Source organism: Macaca fascicularis, chromosome 15, assembly GCF_037993035.2.
Source record: "Macaca fascicularis isolate 582-1 chromosome 15, T2T-MFA8v1.1".
Lineage (NCBI taxonomy): Eukaryota > Metazoa > Chordata > Mammalia > Primates > Cercopithecidae > Macaca > Macaca fascicularis.
The window spans coordinates 18,211,953-18,239,682 of record NC_088389.1 but is presented as its reverse complement, the minus strand read 5'-3'; the positions used below and the strand labels follow the sequence as shown (position 1 = coordinate 18,239,682).

Sequence of the window (27,730 nt, the reverse complement as noted above, 5' to 3'; positions counted from 1 at the left end):
ATATATATATAGTAAATATATGTATGTATTTACTATTAAGGGGAAGTGGATCATCATAAAGGCTTTTTTCCTTTTTTTTTTTGGTTGAGATGGAATCTGACTCTGTCTCCCAGACTGGAGTGCAGTGGCACGATCTCGGCTCACTGCATCCTTTGCCTCCTGGGTTCAAGCAATTCTCCTGCATCAGCCTCCCTAGGGGCTGGGATTACAGGTGCTGGCCACCACACCCAGCTAATTTTTATACTGTTAGTAGAGACGGGGTTTCACCATTTTGGCCAGGCTGGTCTTGAATTCCTGACCTCAAGTAATCCGCCTGTCACGACCTCCCAAAGTGCTGGGATTACAGGCATGAGCCTCTGTGCCCTGCCCAATTTGATAAGTTTTGACATAGGTAAATACTGCAGATTGACATCACTGCAGTGGGGATGATGAACATATCCATCAGGCCTAAAGTTTCTTTGTACCCTTTGGATGAATTTAAAAAATATAATATGTTATATTAAAATAAATATATATAAAATAAAGCTATTATTGTGGGGAATTTAGTGATCGTATTTTAAAAACCTTTCCATTTTGAATATTTAAAAACATACAGAGAGAGTAATGTTATAAACTTCTGTGTACCCAATCATGCAACTTAAATTTGTGTGATAACATTTTTGATCTTATAATGTTTACAGTATTTATTTTCTTACAAATATGGTGTTTTCTTACAAAAGCCTGATTAACTGAATTCTTAATTTTACAAATGAGCAAATTAAAATGTGGATAAATTGAATCACTTGAAAAAATGTTTAAGTTATGGAAATGTGGGAGTTGATGAGGAGGAAAAAACATATTTTCTGCTTCTGTGTTTACTAGACCCTTGCTACTCAAAAGTGTTCTCTGTGGACTGGCAGCATGGCCATCACCTGGGAGCTTATTAAAACTGAAGATACTCACGTCCCACCTCAGAACTACTGAATCAGAAATTGTATTTTAACAAGATTCCCAGGTGATCATATACACATTATAGTTTGAGAAGCTCAGTGTTAAGGCAAATTGCCTCTTTGGGCAACAATGAAATTTTTTAATTAAAAATCTTTCTTGAAGTGAGGTACGTGAATGGGAAAAAAATTGGAAACCTGACTTTAGTTACTGATCAGTTTCTCTTATTGAATGATGCCCTATATGGTACTATGTGAAGTTAATTGGTTAGCTTTCCTATGTCAGCATTTTCAGTTTATTAAAAAAAAAGATTCTGAGGACAAAATAACAAAAAGATACCCTAAACAATTATAATTACTCATGTATGCCTTTTGTCAGGATTATGTTTGGTTTATGAAGGGGAAGTAGGAGACTCATGGCTGTGTGTTTTTTTTTTTTTTTTTTTTTAAACAGTCCCGTAAGTTAATAAAACAAATGAAAACTCAGAGTCCTCCTCCCACCCACCCACCCACCCACCTCAGTTCCAAAGATAAAAAGGTTGGGCAACCAGAGGCAGAATTAAGCACTGTTCAGTGTGTACACCAAGAGAAGACCTCATGTTGTGTTCAATCTAGCTGGCTAGGCAACCCTTCCATTAGCCTGTTCCTAATGTTTGCACTGAATGAGCCATTACGTTTTGAAAGCGACTCAAACTGAATTCAGTATTGATGCATTCACTTACCAACTTTTCTGCCTCCGGCAGAACAGCCTTTTACTAATGGTGGTGTACAAACAGCAGCCACTGGCTTCATCCTCACTCTCAATGAAGCCTTGTAATACTCCTTCTGTTGCCATATCCCTTATATGTACAGGCCCCATTATAATCCTGTTCTTTGCACCCATGCTCCAGAAGCATTTTCTAGATGATTGTTATTCATTAATGGAAACCCTTTTGGTAGGGTCCCAGGTAAAAACCTGTGCAGGATTGAAATGTATTCTGAGGTGCATTGTGTTGTAGTAAGATATTAGCATCTTAACAAAGAGGAAGTATCGGTGCTGTTCTTTTGATTTGTAATGTTTTCATATATAGCACCTAGCTGGTATATCTTTTTACCTTTCCAGGGAAATTATTTGGTGGCTGAGAAAACATTCGATTCAGAATATAGGAAGAGAGGTTCCACCAATTCTTTTTACTGCTATTGTATTCTTTGTGATGAAAGCATATGCTCTAGAGTTAACCATTAAATAACTTTTAATGGTTCCAGTTTTACTAAGTCTTTGGGTTCTCAGGGCCTGGTATGTACTCAGTTCAACAATCATATACAACATGTAAACTATAATGATTCCAATGATGCCTTATTGCATCTAAAGAAACCCATAAATCAGATTCCACTATTAATATATATTAGCAGAGGGCTTTACCCAGAGGCACTGTTTTGTTTCCTTGGTATTGACACTGTAAGACCATGAGCCATTAATACCAGTACAATTTCTATTTTAATGCTAATGGAAATGGAAGATTTAAAAATAAAATTTTAAAAATTTGAAATAAACCTTTAATACATGAGGTCCCACATCTATTAGAAAATGATTTCTCTAAGTGGTGTCCTTTTTAAGAGTTGCATTGGAGCTTATGATATGAAACATATAAAAACATGGTAGTTGTACATATTGAGAAGTTGCTCAAAATTTGTATCATCACTATTCTGAGCCATTTTTGGTGAAGGAGACTAAGAGTCCTCTTGTGTATTCTGGAGTGTATTTAGTTCATTTGAGTCTTGACTCTTAGGTGTAAAGTCTAGCTTATCCTTTTGCAATATTCTACATGTCCATTTTCTTTATTTGTGGTTACACAATTAGTAATGTGCAGTGAAAGTATGGTTAGTGTGGGAATAGCTCAGATTAAAATTAGAAATTGGACTTGGCATGTATGCAGTTCACTGCCCAGGGTTAAAGTCCAGCACCACAGAAAGTGGATCTTCACCTTTCTCTCCTGGTGTTTCAGCTTTACTGATGATTTGAAACCATAGCAGTTAATATGCTTTAGCCTTTGCTTTTACAGACGAGAAATGGATCTTATACTTATATCACCAGGTTTCAAAACTATTTACACTAAGTGGGATGGTTTACTACCTCAGGGGTAGTGCATTAAGCCTATTGCTCTTGAGAATCCATTTTCATCTCTCCTCACCAATTGATGGGACAGATATGACAAGCCTTTAAAGTTGAGTGGAAATTTTCTGTGGGGCGGGCTGTTGTATTAAATTGTTCCTTACCACTATCATGGATGTTGTAAAGACTTGTGAGTGGGTAGCCTATGGCGAGGAAAAGAGATATATTGTCTGCAGTAGGGAGGCTGTAAGGTCTAATATATAGGGAATAATTCTCTTCCTATCTGCTGACTATTTCCTTCTCCTTTTTTAAATCATAGGTTGAGCCCATCCACTCCAAGGAAATTTTCTTGATTAAACATCACTGAAAAGCGTTAGTCAAGTTCTTAATTGTATGTAATGCTGTGGGAGGTCTTTTTAAAAGCAGTTGTACAGAGTCACTTTCTATATATAATATATAAAAATATATAATACAACATAAGGACTATAGTTAATAAGAGTATTGTATTAACTGTAGTCCTTATGGACATACACACACACACACACACACGTTTCCTAATTTGCACCAATACACTCTTAGAGTTATCATATTTAAAAATATAGATTTAGAGTGTTAATGTTGGTTGTTGTTTGCAAGGCCTGGGATTACCTAATTCGTATGGTAACCAACTCCCAATAATTCTTGGTTGAAACACCCAGTTGCCATTACGCTAATGAACATTTATTTGTCTTATTTTTATTCATTTTAAAAAATCAACAGAATTATAATACTATAGTGACCAAGAAGAATGTTATGAGACATTAGAATGTTATATCAAAAGTGAAAATATATTTAAAAATTTTTTTTGAAATGAAATAATCCATAACATAAAGAGCCTAGATTCTATTTTTAGGACATAATTTAGAATGAAAAGTATTTGAAATGAGGAAGAAGTTTTCAGTAAAATTTAAATTACTAATCAGTAATGAAGGTTCCTTTATCTGCTGGAATTAGTTACATGCTCTAAATCATACTGTATTCTGGCTCAATTTTTCACTCATTGAATGTACTTCACTTTTCAGAATATCCTCATTTAAATTTTTTTTTTTTAATAACTCATGGATTTGGTCTCTGAGTTACTTTACTTCTACTCAAGGTGAGTTATTTAATTCTCAGAAAATCAGATCAACACACTTAACCATGTTTGTAAAGATCAAATTCTTTTTCATATAAGATGAATTTTATTGTGTATGTGTAAGGTATACAGTGGGATGTTATGAGATACATATAGTACATAGTTAAATGGTTACTGTAGTGAAGCAAATTAACATATACATCATCTCACATAGTTACCCCTTTTCTCCCCTGTGGCAAGAGCAGCTATAATTATTTATTTTGCAAAAATTCTGGATACAGTACACTATTATTGACTATAGTCCTTATATTGTACATTAGGTCTTTAGACTTGTTCAGCCTACATATCTGGAGTCAGGAAATCTTAAGGAAAATTTAATATACTTTCTCCTCCAAGTATGTAAGAGATCAGAAGCAAAACATTAACAGTAACAACAGCAAGAAAGTTTGTAAAATCAAAAATAATCCTTGAGAATGCACATCCAGGCGTGAAGCAGTTTTTATTTATCATAGACTGTGAGAGAAATAGCAACCAGTTTCATTTTTGTTGGTCCTGCTGCTGTTTCACAGATTTCAATGTGGCTTTTCACAATACATTTCTGGGGAACAAAGTTCAGTATAGTCTAAATGCAAACATATGTTTCTGTATATAAAGCAAGTATTTTAATACATTATTATTACTTGAGCTAATAACAAATAGTCATCTGTCAATGAGCTAAAAAGGTACAAAGTTCACAGTAATTCTCAGATAGCTTAGTAATTATCCAGACAGCTTGTTGTTAGAAAAGCTGTTCAAATCTAGGATTATGAAATATACTGATGGCTATTTTACTCCCATGGAGTTTCAAAAGATTGTTAGTACATTTGTCTATAATTACACACAAGTTCTCAGTCATTATTAATGAAATTTATATTCTAAGCCACAGTTGTTACTACTTATAAATTTTACTAGCTTTTTCTTGCATCTCGCACCCCGCCAGCCCCTTGATGTTGATTGTTAAACCCATATTAAGGATCCTTTTTTTCTTTCCCTCTTATCCCCTACCCCCCATTTCTTAAAAAAAGAAAATTTTTTTTAGAATAGTATGGTGATAGTTTAAATTTGTTTTTCAACAAATAATTGCTGAATAAAGGCATTTCTTTGAGTTCTAGAAACTTCTAGAGGGAAGAAGTAGGTGATAGAGGTAATTAAATCTATAAAAAAATGGAAACTTTAATGTATTTTCTTAATTTTCTAATTATTGTTTCATTATATCATGCTCTTATGTCTTCCTGGTAACACATATATGTGAACTTACCATAGCAGCTGTGGTAGGTAATGGATTCTTGAAAGTTATGTTTGGATATAACTAAGCAAATGCATATTTGTTCCCTTCTAATGAAATTACTTTTAACTGCCGTCTTACTAAACAAACAAAAAACAGGCCCCAATTTGTTTAACTACCTTATTTAATATACATTGTTAAATAATATATACATATATAAGACTTTAATATTAATTTTTAAAAATAGCTATTAGAATGAATTTTACTGTTAAGGTTTTATTTCCATTCTTAAAAATAATGTAATTGGGTATATATACATTTAGCTTTTAAATTTTCTAATGTTTTTGGGGTTGTCCATTGTTTAGTAATCACAAAACTTTGTTACATCTCCATTCTGATATTAAATCACCATTCATTCTGAAGTTAAGTGTTTCAGTTATTTCTTTGTTCTTTTCACATTAAGGGAATGTGTTTTATGTCATGATGCAATATGGAGATGACCAGAAGTAACAATAATTAAAGAAGCAGTCCGGTTCGGTGGCTCAGGCTTGTAATCCTAGCACTTTGGGGGCCAAAGGTGGGTGAATCATATGAGTCTAGGAGTTTGATACCAGCCTAGGCAACATGGCGAAACTCCGGCTCTACAAAATACACATAATATTATCCGTGCCTGGTGTCGTGCACCTGTAGTCCCAGCTACTCCGGAGGCTGAGGTGGGACAATTGCTTGAGCCCAGGAGGTCAAGGCTCTAGTGAGCCATGGTTGTGCCCCTGCACTCCAGCCTGGGTAACAGAGCAAGACCCTGTCTCAAAACCAACCAACCAACCAACCAACCAACCAACCAATGAACCAAACCAAACCTTCTTATTTTAGGAAGGGTTTGTTGACTACTTCAGTGTTAACTTTTTTTCTTCTCCAAAATATTGCATTAGAGTACAATATAAATATAAAATAAGGATTATAGTATAGACAACATTTTCTTTTCCTGGGCATGGATGTAATTACATGAAGACATGTAGAGCAGATCCAGCATTAGCAGATAATTCTCTATTTTGAAAGGCGTATAAGATCCAGTTTATAGAATAAGATAAAAATGTCATGAACTAGAATTTAGTGGTAATTTTCTATGTGTTTATAATGTCTTTGATCCACAGAACTGAGTTTTCACATCCTTCTAAATCAGGGAAACCATACTCTTTAAATTCAATTCTGTCTAATTTTTGGCACTTTATTTTCCAGGATGTATATATATTCAGTGTATTTTTCTTGATTCCCTCTTGGGAGGTGAAGCCTCACAAATCGAGGAACTGCATTGTTTCAGTAATACTTATTATCATTGTAATTATTAACTCAGATTGTTTTTATGACAGTAATAATAATTGTAGTAATAAATGCTACAAGATATTTGATGTTAAAGCAGTTATAATAAATAGGCCATCAGATCTTAACAATTTGATATTTGGTTTTTGCTTTAACTGTGGACTCAGTGGTGCTTACTGATCTGATAGAGAGATGTTCCATTTCAAAGAAACATAACAGATTTATACTGAAAAGATAAGTAAGGGTGTGATGTCAACAAAAGAGGTTGTATATATCAATAATGAGCAAAAGCCAAATTAAGCCAGTCACAGATTCCTGTCTCAAATTCCTCATGGAATGAAATAGGGTATAAATAGTTATTTAGAGTACCTCAGTGGTATATATTCTACTAAGAAACTCTTGGGAGTTCTTAACACTGTAATGTTGGTTCAGAAAGCAGTACTTTATTAATCTTATAACCCTAAATTCTATGCTTAGCAGTAAATTATTGTGCCAATAAAGAGTTTTTCTATTATTTTACCTATTTAGTACCTTACTACATGGAAAACTCTGCGATTCCTTAACGTAAATCTGTTAACCAGCATCATCCCAACACTTCAGTGAAACAAACTGGTTGGAATAGCTGCTGCTAGTGGAGAGAATTTCTCTATCCAGAAGTTTTTTTTTTTTTTTTTTTTTTTTTTTTTTTAATAGCTTCATGGGATATTTACTAACTAATCATTTTAATATGAAAGTTGTATTCTTTCTTTTACTTAAAGGTTTTAGGAGGAACCCTAATCTGAGCACTTCAAATTAATTTTTTTTTTTTTTTTTTTTTTTGAGACAGTGTTTCCTTCTTGTGGCCCGAGCTGGAGTGCAATGGCATGACCTCGGCTCACTGCAACCTCTACCTCCAGGTTCAAGCAGTTCTCCTACCTCAGCCTCTCAAGTACTGGGATTACAGGCGCCCGACACCATGCCTGGCTAATTTTTGTATTTTTAGTAGAGATGGAGTTTCACCATGTTGGCCAGGCTGATCTCGAACTCCAGACCTCAGGTGATCCTCCCTCCTTGGCCCCCCAAAGTGTTGGGATTACAGGCGTGAGCCACCGCTCTTGGCCTGGAATTAATTTTTATTTGAAGTTATTCTGTGTCTCCAGTGTTGGCATACACTAGACAGTCAATGAATATTTGTTGATTTAACTCTGTAGGTCCTTCTATTATGAACTAAATAAAATGTGTTTGTGTATATTAACATTAGATTCATATGAACAATGAAATACCTTGCATATCCTTTTGATTTTGAAGTACTTCTCTGTTTTCATCCTGCCAAATTTTTTTCCAGGCTTCAGGTTGCTGAATTAGGCTGCCTTGTCTTCAGCAAAATTCCACTGGTGTATCTGTCTACCTAAGACACAGCATTGTTTATTCTGGCATAGGAAAAATTTTTGTGTCATTCTTCTATTTTTCTTGGTTATAACTCTGGCTCCTTTTATTTTATGGAGCTTTGGGAATGACTGAGTAAAATTATTTCCTTCAAAAATTAGCATATGATTTCTAAGTAGTTTGATATATTTGTTACCATAAATTTTTCCATTATTAGTCAAAGACCATAAAATTACAAATACCTTTGCACATAAGAAAATGCTGTTCCTGATAAGGGCTTTTTGCAGAAATTTCTCTCCCTTCTCATAATAAAATTAGTGATGTATGTTATTGTGTGGTATGTTTTTTCACATTCCATCTTTTTGTATTTGAAACTGGTAAATTCTCCAGCATTTCCCCACATAGCTTGCATGTGTTCTTCGCCTAGTTTTATAAAAAGGTTTTTTCCTCTTAAGTGTTTATATGAACATGTATATACATGTATATACACATATATACGTGTGTGTGTATATATATATTCTTATCTTTCTGAATCATTTATAAGTTGCAGACCTGGTATGGTTAAAGGTAAAAACTCAGTGTATATTTCATTTTTTTTGAGGTTAAGAACATTTATTTTCGGCCAGGTGTGTTGGCTCATGCCTGTAATCCCAGCATTTTGGGAGGCTGAGGTGGGAGGATCACTTGAGCCTGGGTGAGTCCTGATTGTGCCACTGCACTCGGCCTAGATGACAAGAATGAAATGCTATCTCAACAACAACAGTAACAGCAAAACTTATTTTTATTCCGAATTTTATAATAATTTTACATTTCAACTTTTATTTTAGATTCAGGAGTACGCTGCAGGTTTGTTACACAGGTATATTGCGTGATGCTGAGGTTTGGGATTGATCTTGTCACCCAGGTAGTGAACATAGTACCCAGGAGGTAGTTTTTCAGCCCCTGTCCCCACCCTCCCCTCTCTAGTAGTCCCTGGTGTCTGTTGTTCCCATCTTTATGTTTATGCGTATATAATGTTTAGCTTCTACTTGTGAGAACATCAGTGCATTTTTTTTTTTTAAAGACAGGGTCTCATTCTGTTCGCCGGGATGGAGTGCAGTAGCTGGATCATGGCTCACTGCAGCCTCCACCTCCCCAGGCTCAGGTAATTCTCCCACATCAGCCTCCCAAGTAGCTGAGACTACAAGCACATACCACCAGGCCCAGCTAATTTTCGTATTTTTTTGTAGAGACAGGATTTCACCATATTGCCCAGGCTGATCTCAAAGTCCTGGGTTCAAGCTATCTGCCTGCCTAGGCCTCCCAAAGTGTTGGGATTACAGGCATTAGCAACTGTGCCTGGCCAATGCATTTTTTTGTTTGTTTGTTTTTTTGAGACAGAGTCTCTCTCTGTTGCCCAGGCTGGGGTGCAGTGGCGTGATCTCGGCTCAGTGCAACCTCTGCCTCCTGGGTTCAAGCAATTCTCCTGCCTTAGCCTCCCGAGTAGCTGGGATTACAAGTGCGTGCCACGACACCCAGGTAATTTTTGTACTTTTCGTAGAGACGAGATTTCCCCATATTGGTCAAACTGGTCTCGAACTCCTGACCTCAGATGATCTGCCCACCTTGGCCTCCCAGAGTGCTGGGATTACAGGCATGAGCCACCATGCCTGGCTGCATATTTTTTTAAAAGATACAAAGATACTCTGTTTTATAACTATAACACATTTATTAAAATTGGGAATTTATTATCTATAGACCTTATTTCAGTGATTTTTCCCACTAAAGTCTATTTTTTTGAGTCAGAGTCTCACTCTGTCGCCTACACTGGAGTGCAGTGGTGTGACCTCCCCTCACTGCAAACTCTGCCTCAGGCGATCCTCCCTCCCACCTCAGCTTCCTGAGTAGCTAGGATTATAGGCGCGGGCCACCACGCCTGGCTAATTTTTGTATTTTTAGTAGAGACGGGGTTTCACCATGTTGGCCAGGCTGGTCTTGAACTCCTGATCTCAAGTGATCCACCTGCCTCAGCCTCCCAAAGTGCTGGGATTACAGGCGTGAGCCACTGTGCCCGGCCCCCACTGATGTCTTTTATAAGAAAAGTAAAAAAAAAAAATTCTTTTCCAGGATTCAAAGTATGAACATGAACTACATTTAGTTTTTATGCCACTTTTGTCTCCTTTAACTTGGAACAATTCCTTAACCTCTTTGTCATGACATTGACATTAAAAAAAATGGGCCATTTATTTTTTAGAATATGCTTTCAATTCAGGACTTTCTGATGTTTTCTTATAATTAAATTGAAGTTATACCGCTTTGGCAGGAATATCACAAGAATGATGCTTTGTCCTCAGTCATTAGATCAAGAGGCATATGATGTCACTTTGTCATATTACTAGTCATACTGACTTTGATTACTACTCTCAAGTTTATTTTTTACACGTTTATTGAAGTGTAGTAGACACACAATAAATTGTACTCATCTACCTCTAGTTTTTAATATAACTAATGAGTAAAGTTAATGACCTTACAGTGTAGTCTTATGAACTCTCTGTTTGAATTACCAGAACCTTATGAAATGTCAGGGCCATGTGCTAGCCTGATTTGCCAGCAAAGTCAGTGTAGACTCTACATGTCATAAGCGGTGAATAACTAGTATAAAAGAAGGACAGACTTTCTGACTTTGGGGTCTTTATCTAGTCTGAGTGTTGAGCATCTTTGTTGTTTTATAACTTCTTCATCTCTTGCTACATTTGCTGTCATGAGTTTTCATGTCAGTAGCCTACTCTCAGATCAGTCTTGGGGATAACAAAAGTTATTAGAAATGGTGAAGACTAAATAGGTTATAGACTATATATAGGTAATCAGTGGTAGGGTTTATAAATATAGAGTTTATTCAATGTTAGATAGCTAAGAGTAATAAAGATTCTTAGGTCTACGCATTTCTTGTGAACATTCATAAAGGAATTTCAAAGTTGGAAGAAATCTTAAGTGTCACAATCCAGAGCTTTTCAAGGTATAGGAGGTATTGAGCCTCTTAGCTGTCTGGGCAGCTGTGCTTATCCTGAGATGGCTAAGCCCTTGTGCTGGTCAGCTGTGGCTACAAGCTTTCTTGTCTGTTTATCATAGTGTGCTGTACAAAACCATTTTCTAGGGACACCATGACATGAAGGGATTATAAGGAGACTGTCTTTGTCCAATAACCCATTTAATGTTAAAATCTCCTTCTGTCCCATCTCTGCTAAGTGATGATTTAGTGTAGCCATTTATTCAACAAATATTTGATACAAATTATTTGCCAGGCACTGGGCTAGACTTAAGGAAAAGAGCAATAAAGAAGACAGGCTGGGCGCGGTGGCTCATGCCTGTAATACCAGCACTTTGAGAGACTGAGGTGGGTGGATCACCTGAGGTCAGGAGTTCGAGACCAACCTGGAGCCTAGCCAAGATGGTGAAACCCCATCTCTACTAAAAATACAAAAAATTAGCTGGGCGGAGTGGCGGGCACCTGTAATCCCAGCTACTTGGGAAGCGGAGGCAGGAGAATCACTTGAACCTGGGAGATGGAGGTTGCAGTGAGCCGAGATCATGCCATTGCACTCCAGCCTGGGTGACAAGAGCGAGACTCTGTCTTAAAAAAAAAAAAAGAAGAGGAAGACAGATAAGCTTCTTATTGAGCTTTTATATTTTATTGGGGAACATAGACAAAACCCAAGTATATCAACAGACTGATGAAAGAGATACTAAGTGAGGCCACTTTAGATGGGTTGTTAAAAGAAAATTTTTTTTGAGGTGGTGTCATTTCACTGAGACTGGTAGATGAGAAGGAGCAGGCTTTAAAAAAAAAAAAAAAAAAAAAAAAACACTGGGAGAAGAGCATTCCAGGAAGAGGGGCTGCCAAGTGCACAGGCCTGGCTGTGGTAAGCATTTATTGGACTTGAGAAACAGAGTGGATGCCTTTGTGATTAGAGTGTAGTGTGTGAGGGGAGGAGTAGTATCAGATGAGGTTGGGCAGATGAATAGGAGCCACATGATGCAGGGGTTTCTGGGCAGAGTGAGGAATTTGGATTTTGTTTCATGCAGTGGGAAGCGTGTGAAGGGTTTTTAACAGGGGAGGCACATAGACTCATTTTTTAAAAAGATGATTTTGCCTTTTGAAGGAATGGATTTTAGGAGGCCAAAAAATGAAAACAATGTGCCACTTGGAAGCTATGGTAGTCCCAGTGAGAGATGATGGTGGCCCAGACTAGATTGATAGCAGTAAAGACGGAGAGAAATGGATGGATTAATGAGATGTTTAGCAATAGAACTTGGAGACTGAACTTGGAAATATGGTTGCTTGGAAGGAAGGAGTCAAGAATGAATCTTGGAGAATTCTGGCATGAACACTTGGTTAAATGATGGTGCCTTTCCCTAAAATAGAAAGTACAGTGGGAAGAATAGGTTTTGGGTAGGAGAGGGAGAAATGATGAATTCCATTTTGAGCTTGTTAAGCTTGGATTGCCTGTGGTTCATTAATTTATTCAAGAAATATTTATTAAGGTTCTGTGGTATGCCAGGCACTATTCTATACCCATAGGAATGAAGGAAACAGATAAAAGTTCTTATCCTAATAGAGCTTACCTTGCAATGGGAGAAATGTAATAAGCCAAATAAGTTTTTATTTATATATATCTATGTATCTATGTATCCATCTCTATATCTGTGTATATGTATGATAACTGCTTGGAGAAAAACAAAGCAAGGAAAGGGTATAGGAAGTGTCAGAGAGGTGGTGTTGGAATTTTAAAATGTTTGATAGGTAACTAGAGACCAGCCTTACTTGAGAAGATGACTTTTGATCTCATATCTGAAGAAAATGAAATAGTCATGCATATATCCAGGGAAAGGGCACATCAGGCAGAAGGAACAGCAAATGTAAAGGTTCTGTGGTGGGAGCATGCCTGTGAAGTTAGAGGAACAGTGAAGAAACTAGGTGGCTGGAGCAGAGGGAAGGAGGGAAAGTAGGAGGAAATGGGTATTGTCTTAGTCTGTCTGTGCTACTGTAAAAAAATATCTGAGACCGGGTAATTTATAAAGAGTAAATTTCTTTTTCACAGTTCTGGAGGATGGGAGGTTCGGTATCTGTTCAGGGCCAGGCTTCTGCTTCCAAGATGGCACCTTGCATGCTGTCTCTTCACATGGTGGAAGAGCAAAAAGGGGGCCCAGCTTGCTTTCTGCAGGCCTCTTATAAGACTAAACCATTTGTGATGGCAGAGCCTTTATGGCCTCATCACCTTCCAAAGCCTGTTAATACTATTGCCTTGCGGATTAGGTTTCAGTATGAATTCTGGAGAGGGCACATGTGTTCAAATCATGGCAGTCGTATGGTGGGAAATTGCAGATCATACTAAGCTCAGTGTCTCATAAGTTATTGTGAACATTTTGACTTTTGTTTAGAATGAGATGAGCGTTCATGTAGCATTCAAGTAAAGATGTCAGGTTGATAGTTGGATACAGAGATTTGGAGGGCAGAAGAGATTGCTGTGCAGGAAATAATCCCCAAATCTAAGATCACCCAGGTACATGGATGAGATCACTCAGAGAAAGTTTTGAATAATTTGAGAGGAGAAGATATAAGACAGACTCCTAGGGAACACCATAAACCTTTAAGTTATTAGAAATGGATTGCTAGTTTAATCAGTGGGGTAAACACATTTTAAGAAAGAAATATTAGCTGGGCATGGTGGCGCATGCCTGTAATCCCAGCACTTTGGGAGGCTGAGGCGGACAGATCACTTGGGGCCAGGAGTTTGAGACTAGCCTGACCAACATGGCGAAACCCGGTCTCGAGTAAAAAGTACAAAAATTAGTTGAGTGTGGTGGCATGTGCCTGTAGTCCCAGCTACTTGGGAGGCTGAGGCAGGAGAATCACTTGAACCGGGAGGCGGAGGTTGCAGTGAGCTGAGTGAGCTGAGATTGCACCACTGCATTCCAGCCTGGTTGACAGAGTAAAACTCTGACCCCCCCCCCCCCCAAAAAAAAAGAAAGAAAGAAATATTAACAGAAGGAGTGGTACAACATAGAATAGGAGGCTATAGAAACTGATTTAGTTAGCTTTCCTAACAGGAAGGAAACAAGTGTTGAGCATGAGCACTCTGGTAGAGGCTGGGACACTTGATAAGGGCTCTGAAGTCAGACTGTGCTTTGACTCTCAACCCTTAATACTTGCAAGTGGTGTAACCTGGTAAGATTCCTAACCCATCTAACTTGTCTAAATTCACATTTCTAATCTAAAAGGCTAGTATGTTACCTACCTCATAGGGCTGTTGAGTAAATTTATGTATCAGTACCTGGTTAGCCCTTAATAGATACTCTGGATTATTATTGTTAGAAACATGTTTTTTTTTTTTTTTTTTGTAGGTAAGTGGTAGTTCATCAAACTTCTCTTATTAAATATCCTTCAAGACCAGTGCTGTACTTGCCAGTCTAGTTTTTATTACTTTGGTTTCCCATGCACCTTGACACCAGGAAAGGAATAAAGTTTCCTGGGCAGGATATATCAGTGTTTATGTTATCAAAAAGAGACATCTCTTTATAAATCAATACGTTTTAACTCTGTATACATCAGTTTTTAATTAATTGAGTTATTAAGTCTCTGTGAAATTTTGCTAATCTCTGGGTGAATGAATTAAGTCCATTTTTCATGTAGATAGATAGATAGACAAATGGATTGGATCATCTAGATTGATAGATAAACAGATAAAGTCCAGACAGGGATAAAGTCTACTTTCTAGACCTTCAAGACAAACTAGGAGATTCTGGATGGTGGTAAAAATCACTACATACATACAATTGTTAAAAATTAAAAAGTTTTCCTAAGGAATGGTCTATGTGGGGAAAAATTTTTTCTTGTTGGTTTATGATTATATCATTTTTCTAGTATAAAATAGGATGTGTAGTATGAAAAATGTGGGACTGACAGCATCTAAAAAATTATTACTTGACAGAATCCAAGCTGATACCCTTATTTTTCTTTCCGATACTTTAGAGTTGATTCTCATTATTTATAGTAATTGTGTTTTATAAAGTCTCTGTAAGGCTAGGTGCAGTGGCCCACCCCTGTAATCCCAACACATTGGAAGGCTGAGGTGTGAGGATCACTTGAGCCCAGGAATTTGAGACCACCCTGGGGACTCTGTCTCTACAAAAAATTTAAAAAATTAGCCAGGTGAGGTGGCATGCATTGGTGGTCCTAGCTAGGCAATAGGCTGAGATGGGAGAATCACTTGAGCCTGGGAGGTTAAGGCTTCAATGAGTTATGATCATGCTACTGCACTCCAGCCTAGGCTATAGAGTGAGACACGATCTCAAAATAAAATAAAAAATACAGTCACCGTAAACACTAATTCAGTGTTTACAGTGGAGTATTGTTTCTAGAAGAAATATAGCGTTAGGTTCCTGTGAGTCTCTGGTCACATTTTTTGTCAACCAATCATACATGACCTTGTTTTGTGTGTTTCTATTTAAACACATTTTATTTAATATATATTGTTGATTCATTAACATTGAACTCTCAGCCAACAGCACTGTAACTCATGTCTTAACGAAGTTTATCTGACACATGTTTTGTTTGTGGCACATCACAGCCTTCTTGTACTTATTGTACTTAGGAACACTAGACAGCACTTAGCACTGTTCTTGATTTTAAACAGTGAAATCACCAACAAAAAGCACAAAATTACAAAAAACGTGGTGCTAAATAGACTGCAAGAAGGATACCTGTTAACCATATAAATGCTGAAACAAGAAAGCTGAGCGCCATTTTGTTCAACTTCAGCTGGGAATGTGGGTGTTGGGCAACTCAAATTTTTCACTGCTTCTTGCATATGCGTGACTGCAGATGACTGCAAAAGTGCCCTGAGGGTTGATTTTGGGGTTACAAATAAATTTTAGTGAGTAGGCAAATTTGCAAATATAGAGTGACTTTATTTTATTCTTGGGAAAAAATCTTTTTTCTTTTTAGAGGGGAGATGTGATAAGATGAACATTTGATTAGTTATTGTAACATTATTTTCCATCTCAATGCTGATTTTTTTCTTTTGGCCAAATAATCCTAAGGCTCCAGGTATTACCTTTGTAATCATTTGGTTCTTTTTATAACTCTAATGCTGTTGTACTTCTGAGGATAGTCTAGGTTCTTTAAAAGTCTAAAGACAATAACCATCTCAATTAAAAAGAAAACAAGGAAAAAAGCAAATAAACTGTAAAACTTAGAAGGCAAAATGGAGTATCTGTGGCCTCAGGGTGAAACACTTCTTAAACAGAATATAAAAATCACAATCATAAAGGAAATGTTCAGCTATATTAAAATTAAGAATTTCTGGTCATCAATGTAAACCATAAGGAAGAAATGAAAGTACAAGCCATGACTGGAAGAAGACGACACTGGTCAGGATGTATAAAAAATTCCTAGAAATTATGAAAAAGGCAACCTGGTAGAAAAATGAACAAAATACTTGGATGGGAAAGAAAAGAAAATTGAATGGTGGTTTTACCAAACATGAAGTCTAAATAATACAGTAAGTTCTGTTGTAATGCTTGTTTTGAAAATTGAGGATTATTCCAACACGATTGGTATATTAGGGAACAGTTTGGGCATAATGTGAATTTTGTGTGATTTTTGTCCTTAAGAAACACTAGGTGAATGCAGAGAACTGCACTCAGCTGAACTGAGTTCACATAGCAATATACAAAGTGCACACATCTCAAACATCTATTAGCTACCTGAAGTAGTTGATAATGTTCTAAGTCACCCCTCTCTACTCTTTTATAAAAATTTCTGTTTTCTCAGTGTTTGTTTCTCAAAGCAAGCACTCTATTCTAACTTATTATGACTCATGTTAGGTTAATGTTTTATAATTCTCAAGGGGCTTATAATTTAAATATAATTTTTTTCAAAATAATGTATTTTGTGGTGTAATATTAACCTTCTGGAGCAGGAATGAGAGAGAGAGAGAGTGTTTGTGTGTGTGTGTGTGTGTGTGTGTGTGTGTGTGTGTGTATGGTGGAGCAGTGGGTGAGAAGCTTTTTATTGTACCTAGAAATCCATACATGTAAGCTTCTGTTCCCTATGAGGTCTGTCTTTTTACAGAATTTCATTCTGACTCTCCATGATTTCCACTTTTAATGTCTTCTTGTGTTGAGTGGAACTTTTTGGCCAGTTTTCAGTGATTTCAGACTCTATTGTTGTGGACATTTTTATCTGTGTAGTTACCCAGCATCTTTTGATTATTTGTCCTGTACTGAGGAAAATCTTACTGTTAGTTCTATATCCCCTTGCTAGAAGACAATTTCTTTGTATTCTTTGCAGCCAGAGCTCAGGCATATGACACAGAGCCAGCCAATCAGATGCAGTCACCTGAGTTTGGAAGAAGTGTGAAGAAGGTGGTGCTGTATGGAATCTGTCCTGATGAAGGTGGAAGAACTGGCAGAGAGACAGGCTTTTGGGGTGGCAAATGGTAGAAATCTTAGCTGTAGCATTCTCTGCTCCCAAGATGTGAGGTGTAGTATATGTGCCCAGTCACGGTCTTCCATGAGGATTTGGTTATTATTCCAGGTTACATAGACCTCAGGCACTCCTGAGAATCCTGTAAGCTCCCTAATATCTTTTAGAAACTTCTGTTCTGCTAAAAATAGCTAGAATAGCTCCCATCTGTTCATGGTTCTTTAGCCTCTTTCTTTAAATCCATATTTAGAAGGCAAACATGAGATCCAAATCTCAGTTAGTTAATGAAGGAAGACCTGTCCAGTAGCTTCTCAGCCTTTAAAATATGTATGTTTTATGAATTATTGTTAGCATATGGAAAATCAGTCGCTTAGTTTGGGCATCTGTAACAATATACCATAGACTGGGTGGCTTAAATAATAAACGTTTGTTTCTCATAGTTCTGAAGGCAGGGAAATGCAGGATCAGGCTGTGATATGGTTTGGCTCTGTGTCTCTACCCAAATCTCACCTTGAATTGTAATAATCTCCATGTGTCAAAGGCGGGACCAGGTGGAGATAATTGAATCACGGGGGTGGTTCCCCCATACTGTTCTCATGGTAGTGAATGGGTTCTCATGAGATCTGATGGTTTTATAAGGGATTTCCCCTTTGCTCGGCTGTCATTCTCTCTCTTGCTGCCCTGTGAAGAGGTGCCTTCTGCCGTAATTGTAAGTTTCCTGAGGCCTCCCCACCCATGTGGAACTGTGAGTCAATTAAATCTCTTTTCTTTATAAATTACCCAGTCTCAGGTATTTCTTCATAGCAGCATGAGAACGGACTAATACAGGCTGCCTACAGATTTAGTGTATGGTGAGGGTTCATTTTCTCGTTTGCAGATGTCTACCTTCTTGCTGTATCCTTACATGGTGGAGAGAGAGATAATCTTTCTCATGTCTCTTTTTTTAGACATTTAGACGAATTTCATCATGGGGGCTCTGTCCTCATCTCCTGCTGTGGTCTGAATGTTTGTGTCCCCTGCAAATTCATATGTTGAAACCTAATCACCATTGTGGTAGTATTAAGGGGTGGGGTATTTGGGTGGTGATTAGGTTATGAGGGCTTCACCCTCATCAATGATATTAACGCCCTTGTAAAATAGGCCCAAGGAAACTTACTTGTCCTTTCTGCCTTGTGAACATGCAGCAAGAAGGCACCATTTATAAAGTAGATTGAGCTTTCGCCATATACTTAATCCACAGGTGTCTTGATCTTGGGCTTCCTAGCTTCCAGAACTATGAACGATAAATTTGCGTTGTCCACCAACTACCCAGTCTAACTTATTTTAACAGCCTAAACATACTAAGACACCTCCCCAAAGGCCCCGCCTCTAAATATCATGTTGAGAATTAGTGCTTTAATATATGAATGGGGGGGCACAAATATTTCCTCCATAGCAATTAGTGAATAATAAAACCAACAGCCGTGTACTCACACTCAGCTCTATCAAATATATACATTTAACCATATTTTCTTCAGATTTTTAACAGGCATAAGATATTATGGATGTAGTCTACTTATTTGGATCTTTTAATTGACTGGATTTGCTTTGTTTCTTTTCCATTTACGGACTTAAGAGTTTAACATTCTGTTACTTTAATTGATATCAGCATGCATTTTTACTAAGGCTTAAAATCTCTTTATTGATCAATACAGGGACCTGAGGGTTTTCAGTTCCCCCTTCTGCTCCTGTTTTATGCTTTTGTGTAGGTTACGAATACAGTCATGTGTCACATAATGGCAGGGTTACATTTTGAGAAACGCATCATCAGGCAATTTTGTCACTGTGCGAACATCATAGAGTGTACTTACACAAACTTAGATGATACAGCCTTCTGTACACCTAGGCTATATGGGACAGCTCATTATTGTTCCTAGGCTACAAGCCCATACAGCATGTTATGTGCTGAATACTATAGGTAATTTTGACACAGTGGTATTTGTGTATCTAAACATAGAAAAGGTAGAGTAACAATATGGTATAAAAGACAAAAGATGGTATACCTGTATAGGGCACTTACCATGAATAGAGCTTGTATGACTGGAAGTTGCTCAGTGAGTGAGTGGTGAGTGAATGTGAAGGCCTAGAACATTAGTGCATACTACTGTACACTTTATATATGATGTACACTTAGGCTATACTAAATTTATAAAAATATTTTTATTCAGTAAGTTAACCTTAGCTTACTGTAACCTTTATACTATATAAACTTTAATTTTTAACTTTTGTAATAACACTTAGCTTAAAACACATTGTACAGCTTTACAGAAATATATTTTCTTTTTTTCTTTACACCACAGAGCATTCAGATTTTTTCTTTATATCCTTATTCTATAAACTTCTTTTTATTAATTTTTTTTTTACTTCTTAATATTTTTTGTTAAAAACTAAGCCAAACACACATTGGCATAGGCCTACACACAGGGTCATTATCATCAAAACATCAGTAGGTGATAGGAATTTTTTAGCTCCTTTATAATCTTATGAAACCATCTTTGTATATGTGGTCTGTCGTTGACCAAAACATCATTATGCAGTATATGATAGTAATGCAAACCCCAACTGTAGTCATTTAAACACATCAAGATATCTTTTATGTCATATAACAAGACACCCAGAGGATTACAATTTGATTCAGTAACTCATTAATGTTGGAACCATTGTGTTTGCAATCCTCCCAGCCAATGAGAGCCCTTCAGGCTGTCGTCTGTGTCTTTTTGACATGTCACCATTTTTCTTTGAGCAGTTCCTTATATTCTGGTATGATAAGATGTTCCAAGCTTATCTTGTATTTGCCCTGTCCTAGCCCTGGAATCAACCATTTCTTTTAGTATACTTGGTTCCTTTTAGTAGATAATGACATTTAGAAAACAAGATTTGAGTACAAGGTATGCTCATTGCTATTAGGTATCACTGCTTCTGAATCTACTCAATGAAAAGATCTAGAGAAATACACACATAAACGCATATGTCGGCTGGGCATGGTGGCTCATGCCTGTAATCCCAAAACTTTAGGAGGCCAAGATGGGCGGATCACCTGAGGTCAGGAGTTTGAGACCAGCCTGGCCAACATGGTGAAACCCTTTATCTACTAAAAATAAAAAATTAGCTGGCCATGGTGGGTACTTGTAGTCACAGCTACTTGGGAGGCTGAGTAAGGAGAATTGCTGGAACCCAGGAGGCAGAGGTTGCAGTGAACTGAGATGGTGCCACTGCACTCCAGCCTGGGCAACAGAGCGAGACTCTATCTCAAAAACGAACAAACAAACAAAAAAACAAACCCACATATGTATGTAGTATACACACACATATGGAAACACGTTTAAATCTATACCTTTTTATCTACCTTGAAAACCATGAATCCATCTTAGCGTTACAAAGTTCATTCTGATTTTCTCCCGTTTCGTATTTGTAACTGCCACAGTCCTCCCTTACCTGTGTTTCCACTTTCCATGGTTTCGGTTACCTATGGTCAATGGCAATCTGGAAACATTAAGATATATTGGACACAGAGAGAGAGAGAGATCACGAATTCATATAACTTTTATTACAATTATTGTTATAATTATTTTATTTTGTTATTATTGTTGTTAATCTCTTACTGTGCCTAATTTATAAATTAGCCCTTGTCATAGATTATGTATATATAGGAAAAAAAATAGGATAATAAGGGTTCAGTACTATATGCAGTTTCAGGCATCCTCTGGGAGGTTTATTTTTTATTTATTATTTATTATTATTATTATTTTGAGACAGAGCCTCGCTCTGTCGCCCAGGCTGGAGTGCAGTGGCGCAATCTTGGTTCACTGCAAGCTCCGCCTCCTGGGTTCATGCCATTCTCCTGCCTCAGCCTCCCAAGTAGCTGGGACTACAGGCGTCTGCCACCACGCCCAGCTAATTTTTTTGTATTTTTAGTAGAGAGGGGGTTCCACCATGTTAGCCAGGATGGTGTTGATCTCCTGACCTCGTGATCTGCCCGCCTTGGCTTCCCAAAGTGTTGGGATTACAGGCGTGAGCCACCGCGCCCGGTCCCTCTGGGAGTTTTAGAACAGATCACCCACAGATAAGGTGGGCTACTGCACCTTCTTGGATAGTGAGAAACCTGCCTATTATTAATGCAATTCAGGCATACCTTGTTTTACATTGTGCTTCCCTTTATTGCACTTGACAGAAACTGTGTTTTTTACAAATTGAAGGTTTATGCTAACCCTTCATTGAGCAAGTGTGTTGGTACCATTTTTCCAACAGCTTGTGCTCACTTTTTGTCTCTGTGTCACATTTTGGCGATTCTCATATTTCAGACTTTTTCACTACTATTGTATCTGTTATGGTGATGTGTGATTGGTGATCTTTGATGTTACTATTGTAATTGTTTTGAGGTGCTGCGAACTGTACCCACATTAGATGGTGAACTTAATTGATGAATGTTGTGTGTGTTCTGACTGCTCCACTGACCACCTGCTATTCCCTGTCTCTCTCCCTCTCCTTGGGCCTCCCTATTCCCTGAGATACAACAATATTGAAATTAGGTCAATTAATAACCCTACAATGGACTCTTTTTCTTCAATTGAAAGGAAGAGTCTGAAGTCCTTCACTTTAATTCAAAAGCTAGAAATGATGAAGCTTAGTGAGGAAGGCATGTAAAAAGCTGAGATAGGGCCCTGCATGGTGGTTCATCCCTGAAATCCCAGTGCATTGGGAGGCCCCAGCAGGTGGATTGCTTGAACCCAGAGCTTGGAGACAGCCTGGACAAAAGGGTGAAACCCCATCTCTACAAAAAAAAAAAAAAAAAAAAAAGAATACAAAAAATTAGTCAGGCATGGTGGCACGTGCCTGTAGCCCCAGCTACTTGGCAGACTGAAGTGGGAGGATCACCTGAGCCTGGGAGGTTGAGGCTGTGGTGAGCTGTGATCACACCACTACACTCCAGCCTGGGTGACAGAGTGAGACCCTGTCTCAAAAGAAAAAATGCTGAGATAGTCCAAAAGCTTTTACCTCTTGGGTCAGTTAGCCAAGTAATGAATGCAAAGGAAAAGTTCCTCAAGGAAATTAAAAATGCTACTCCAGTGAATACACAAATGTTAAGAAAGTGAAACGGTCTTATTGTTGATATGGAAGAGAGTTTTAGTGGTGTGGGTAGAAGACCAAGCCAGAAACAACATTCCCTTAAGTCAAAGCCTAATCCAAAGCAAGGCTCAAATTCTCTTCAATTCTATGAAGGATAAGGGAGGCAAGGAAACTACAGAAGAATAGTTTGAAGCTAGCAGAGGTTGGTTCATGAGCTTTAAGGAAAGAAGCCATCTCTATAATGTAAAAGTGCAAGGTGAAGCAGCGAGTGCTGATGTAGAAGCTGCAGCATTATTCAGAAGATCTAGCTAAGATAATTGATGAAGATAGCTACAGTAAAAAACAGATTTTTCAATGTAGTTGAAATAGCCTTCTATTTGAAGAAGATGCCATCTAGGACTCTCATAGCTTAAGATGAGAAGTCAATGCCTGGCTTCGAAGTTTCAAAGAACAGACTGACTCTCTTGTTAGGGGGTAATGCAGCTGGAGACATTTTTGGGAAATCATTTTGCAGTTATAGTAAAGATTGGGTTAGGCAAGAACCGTGAACAAATTCTAAATTGGGGGAAATTTTGATTAGTAGTAGTTTGTGTGGTCTTAAATAAAGTGTCTTCCCAGAGACTGCTTATTAGTGGGAAGGGAAAAACGTAACAGTGCTAGTACAGTGGAGAAATTGGACAATACCTTGACCGAGCAATCAAATTAATAGCACCAACAAAGGACAAATGGACATTTTGTGTCTCCAGATGTGGTACCCTGAGAAGATCACAACATTACATTTGTGTCACTGAGAAGCCAGAATCACAATCTTATCATGAAGAAACAGCAGACAAAATTAAAATTAGGCAGATTGTAATTTTAAAAAGAGCAGGGGGAGTTTGTTCTTCAAAATGTCAATGCCGTAACCGTTCTGGAAATGTTGCAGATTAAAGGCACCTAAAGAGATTGACAACTAAATACAATATCTGATCCTGAACTGGATCCTGAACTGTAAAGGATAAAATGCTTGGACATTATTGGGTCATCTGACAAAACTGGAGTATAAACAGTAGATTAAAGTATTATATCATGTTAAATATACTGAGGTTGATAACTGTGCTGTGATCATGGAAGAGAATATCACATTTTAAGGATATGCTGAAGTGGTTGGGGAAAAGAGCTATGATTTATATAACTTACTCTCAAATGGCTCAGACAAGAAATTATCTGTACACACACACACACACCCATTTGTGTATGCTTGATAGATAGGTAAAGTGTTGACAATAGGTAAATATTGATAGGTGAATCTGGTAAAGTGTGTATGGGTTCTTTTTGTCCTATTTTTATTTTTTGCTTTTTAAAAAATAAATTTGAAATTATTGAAACAAAAGCATAGCCTCACTCAATATCCCCTCTTCTCACTTCTTTCTCCCTTTGCTGAGTAACCTTTAGGCCTCATCTGCACTCCTGCAGTAGCCTCCTAACTGATCTCTGTTCCTGCCCTTGTTGCCCTACAGTCATTTTGTCATACAACTGGCAAAGTAATTCTTTTAAAACATAGTCAGATGATGTCACTCTTCTCATGGCTTCCCATTTCACCTGAAATAAAAATTCAGCCCTTAACTGGGGTCTTGAAGGCCTGACTGCTTTAGTTCACTTCATCTTCTGTGATATTACCCTTCCCCCATCACTCTGTGCCACTCATTTCACTCCAGCCTAATGGGCCTTTTTGTGTTCCTCCAGTAGCAAAGTGTACTCTCTTTTCAGGGGCTTTGTTCTTGCTTTTCTTTCTTTCTGCCTGGAACACTCTTTGCCCATATATCTGAATGGCTTCCTCCCTCCCTTCTGGCTTCTGCCCAAATTTATCACCAGAAGGACTACTCTTGACCTTCCTAGATAAAACAGCATTCCTCCTCCCACTTCCTATTACACCCTGTCCCTTTTTCCTGCTTTATTTCTATTTCTGTTCTATATGCTGTATTTGTTTATTGTTAATTTCCCTTTTACAACATGAGTTCCTTGAGTGAGGGACTTTGTTTTGTTTACTGCTGTATCCACAGTGCTTAGAACAGTGCCTGGCACATAGTAGGCTTTCAGTAAATGCTTGAGAATGAAAGAATATGTAAGCTTGAGGCACTTAAAAACTGACTAAAAATTCAGTTGTGTGAGTAGAGTAGTCTTCTTGGTTTTGATAGTCTTCACTGTAGGGTGATGGGTACAGGGACCTAGTGGTTTGGTATGCAACAAGTCTTTATCTCTTATCCAATCAGTTCCCTGAGAGGTATCCACCAATTTCCTAGCTAGAAAGTCAGGGAGAAGCTTGGGGAGGTGTGTAAGCCTGCCTCCTAATGTTCTGGAAGCAAAGTGGTGCTCCTGTCTGTTCTCATGTTCTTTGTTCTTGCACATTTTATGTTCTCCCCACCACACCCCATTGTTGTCTTTGTAGTAGAGTTTCAACAAGGCGTAGAGGGAAACAGGTGTGTCCATTTTACTAATCCAGTTGGCTCTTTTAATAGAGGTTAAGATTTCTTATACCACAACCAAGAAGACTCCTGCTTGATCTTATATGATAGCAGGAAACTACAGTTGATTTGGAAACCGAGAGTCTTTTGCTCCTATTAACCCATGCCTGTCAACCGAAAGGAGAACTCAAATGAGAGTCTTCGTAGCCACATGTGAATATTGAGCACTTAAAATGGGCTTGTTTCAATTGAAATGTGCTACAAGTGTAAAATACATATTTTTTAAACACATAATAGGTGTAAAAGACTTGGAAGTTTTTGAAGTCTGAAAAAAGAATGTAAAATATTTCATTAATCCTTTAAAGTATTGGCTATATGTTGAAATAATATTTTGAATATATTGAACTTAAATTAATTTTGTGTTTCCTTTTGCTTTTTAAAATTTGGTTAGTAGAAATTTAGATTTATATATATAGCATGCATTAATTCTTTTGGATAACATTGCTGTAGAGGCCAACAACTAAGACAAATGTGTCTATCAGTAGTGGTCCTGGATCCTAGAATTCCATTATGGTGGCTCACACCTGTAATCCCAGCACTTTGAGAGGCCGAGGCAGGAGGATCACCTGAGACCAGGAGTTCGAGACCAGCCTGGCCAACATGGTGAAACCCCATGTCTACAAAAATACAAAAATTAGTTGGGCATGGTGGTGTGCCCCTGTAGTCCCAGGTATTCAGGAGGCTGAGGCAGGAGACTCACTTAAACTCAGGAGGTGGAGGTTGCAGAGAGCTGAGAGATCACGCCATTGCACTCCAGCCTGGGCAACAGAGTAAGAGTCCATCTCAAGAGGAAAAAAAAAAAAGTATCCTAGGATCAAAGCTAGCAGGTTGCATGTTCCCCTCAAAGGTGGGTTGGGGAACCTAGGGTTCTCGCAGTTATTATACTTTTCTATACTTTGAAAAGTTACTACCCTTATTAACGCTAACTTTGTATAGATTTTAACTTGTTTGTTCCATCTCTCTCTCTCTCTCTTTTTTTTTTTTTTGGAATGGTACAATGCCAGTAAAACTCTAGAATGAAACAGAATGGATCCAAATTGTTCCAAACTGTACTGTTCTATTTAAGATGAGTGCTGTGAGCTACATACATACATTTAGATCCCAGGATTTTTAGTTCTATAGTCATTCTAGACGATGTGAATAGTGAAAATGTTATCCATTAACAGATAGATGCAATTCTAACTATCTGAAAATAACCTAGAAAAAGTCCTGCTATCTGGAACAGAAATGGAGAGCCCAATGAATAACATTCATGATTATTGACCAGTACTGGATCAATTTGGCCTCAAAGACCATTGATCATGCTGTATTCTTATAGCTATATTGGCCTTTTACTTCTCCACAGAGGCACAGATTATAGTCAGTTTGGCATTCGTTTTTAATTTTATGAAGAGTGTTTTAAATTAAAACCTATCAGATCACTTTCCCTCCTTTGAGACATTAATGTGGTCCTTATATAATTAAGCCATCCACCATTCAAGCCGATTAACAACTTCCAGAATAGGAATTTGAGGTTGAAAACACTATTCCCAATTGCCATTCTTCAGCCTGAAGGATTAGGGAATTATAGCCTCTCATTTCTAACTCATCTTTTATCAGAATGCTAGAAGATAAAATCTTCCTTATTTCTCAGTTCCATTTCTTTTTCCTTACTTGTACGCTTAGGAAGATAATTTTTCCTCACCACCTGAAGAATTATGTCTATTTTTTGGAAGACTGAAAGATACCAGACTAAGTAGTCAGATTTTGTGTCCTTCGGGGTAACTTTCTGGGTCAATCCATTTTGAAAAGAATATTTTTCAACTAGTTAGCAGGTAATTTTAAATTATAAAAGTATTCTCCTTGCACAGTTGAAAAAAATGTTGTAGCCTCTTGCTCTTCTTCTCCTTCCTATAGTCCCACTCATCAGAGAAGACCACATTTTATCTTTCTCATTTTTGTTTTCTTGCTAAGTACCCACCATAAATTTAAATAACTGAAATTGTTGACTGTATATCATTTTTCCATGGTAAGGATTTGGCTTATTTATATAATCTCCCACATAATTTCCTTCTCTTCCTCTCTGGTTTTGTTCTTGTATTATTTTTTGTTCTACTGTAGATTCCTTGTTATAACATAAACAATGTATTCTCTAGCTTTGATTCCATCAATATCAGACTGTATTACTTTACTTTTATTATGAAACATGAGGAAATTGGTACCCCCTTCTTTAACTGTTATACTTTTAATATTACCTCTTAATTATTTTTGGAGAATGGTTGTCTGACTTCTCCTTTTGGCAAATGTTGTTCTTTGCAGTGACTGAGTGTGTGTGTGTTTGTGTGTGTGTGTGTTTGTGTGTGTGGAAAATGTCCTGAGGAGGGACCAAATTTCCCAGGTGTTACTCAGACCTTCTTTTAATTTACTGCCCCATTTCCCATTGCTGTTCTGTGTCCAAGTTTGGAGCCTCTCTCAGTCTTTGCTGGGAAAACTGGTTCCTACCTCCTTCTCATTGTAAATTTGGGCCTCCTCCACTATGATGCACTTGTCAGTGTGGTGTCTCATTTGTTATCTGTGTTACAGAGATTTATCAA

At 37.6% G+C, this 27,730-nt stretch overlaps 1 protein-coding gene and 1 long non-coding RNA gene across 6 annotated transcripts in view; both read left to right on the top strand.

Moving 5' to 3' along the window:
• Positions 1-27,730, top strand: part of PBX3 (PBX homeobox 3) — a 225,995-nt gene that overhangs the window by 43,645 nt on the left and 154,620 nt on the right. The gene's annotated exons all lie outside the window — the stretch shown is intronic.
• Positions 46-16,580, top strand: LOC135967368 (uncharacterized). The gene is made up of 2 exons (XR_010581438.1): positions 46-994; positions 3,338-16,580. It is a non-coding gene; the product is annotated as an uncharacterized lncRNA (long non-coding RNA).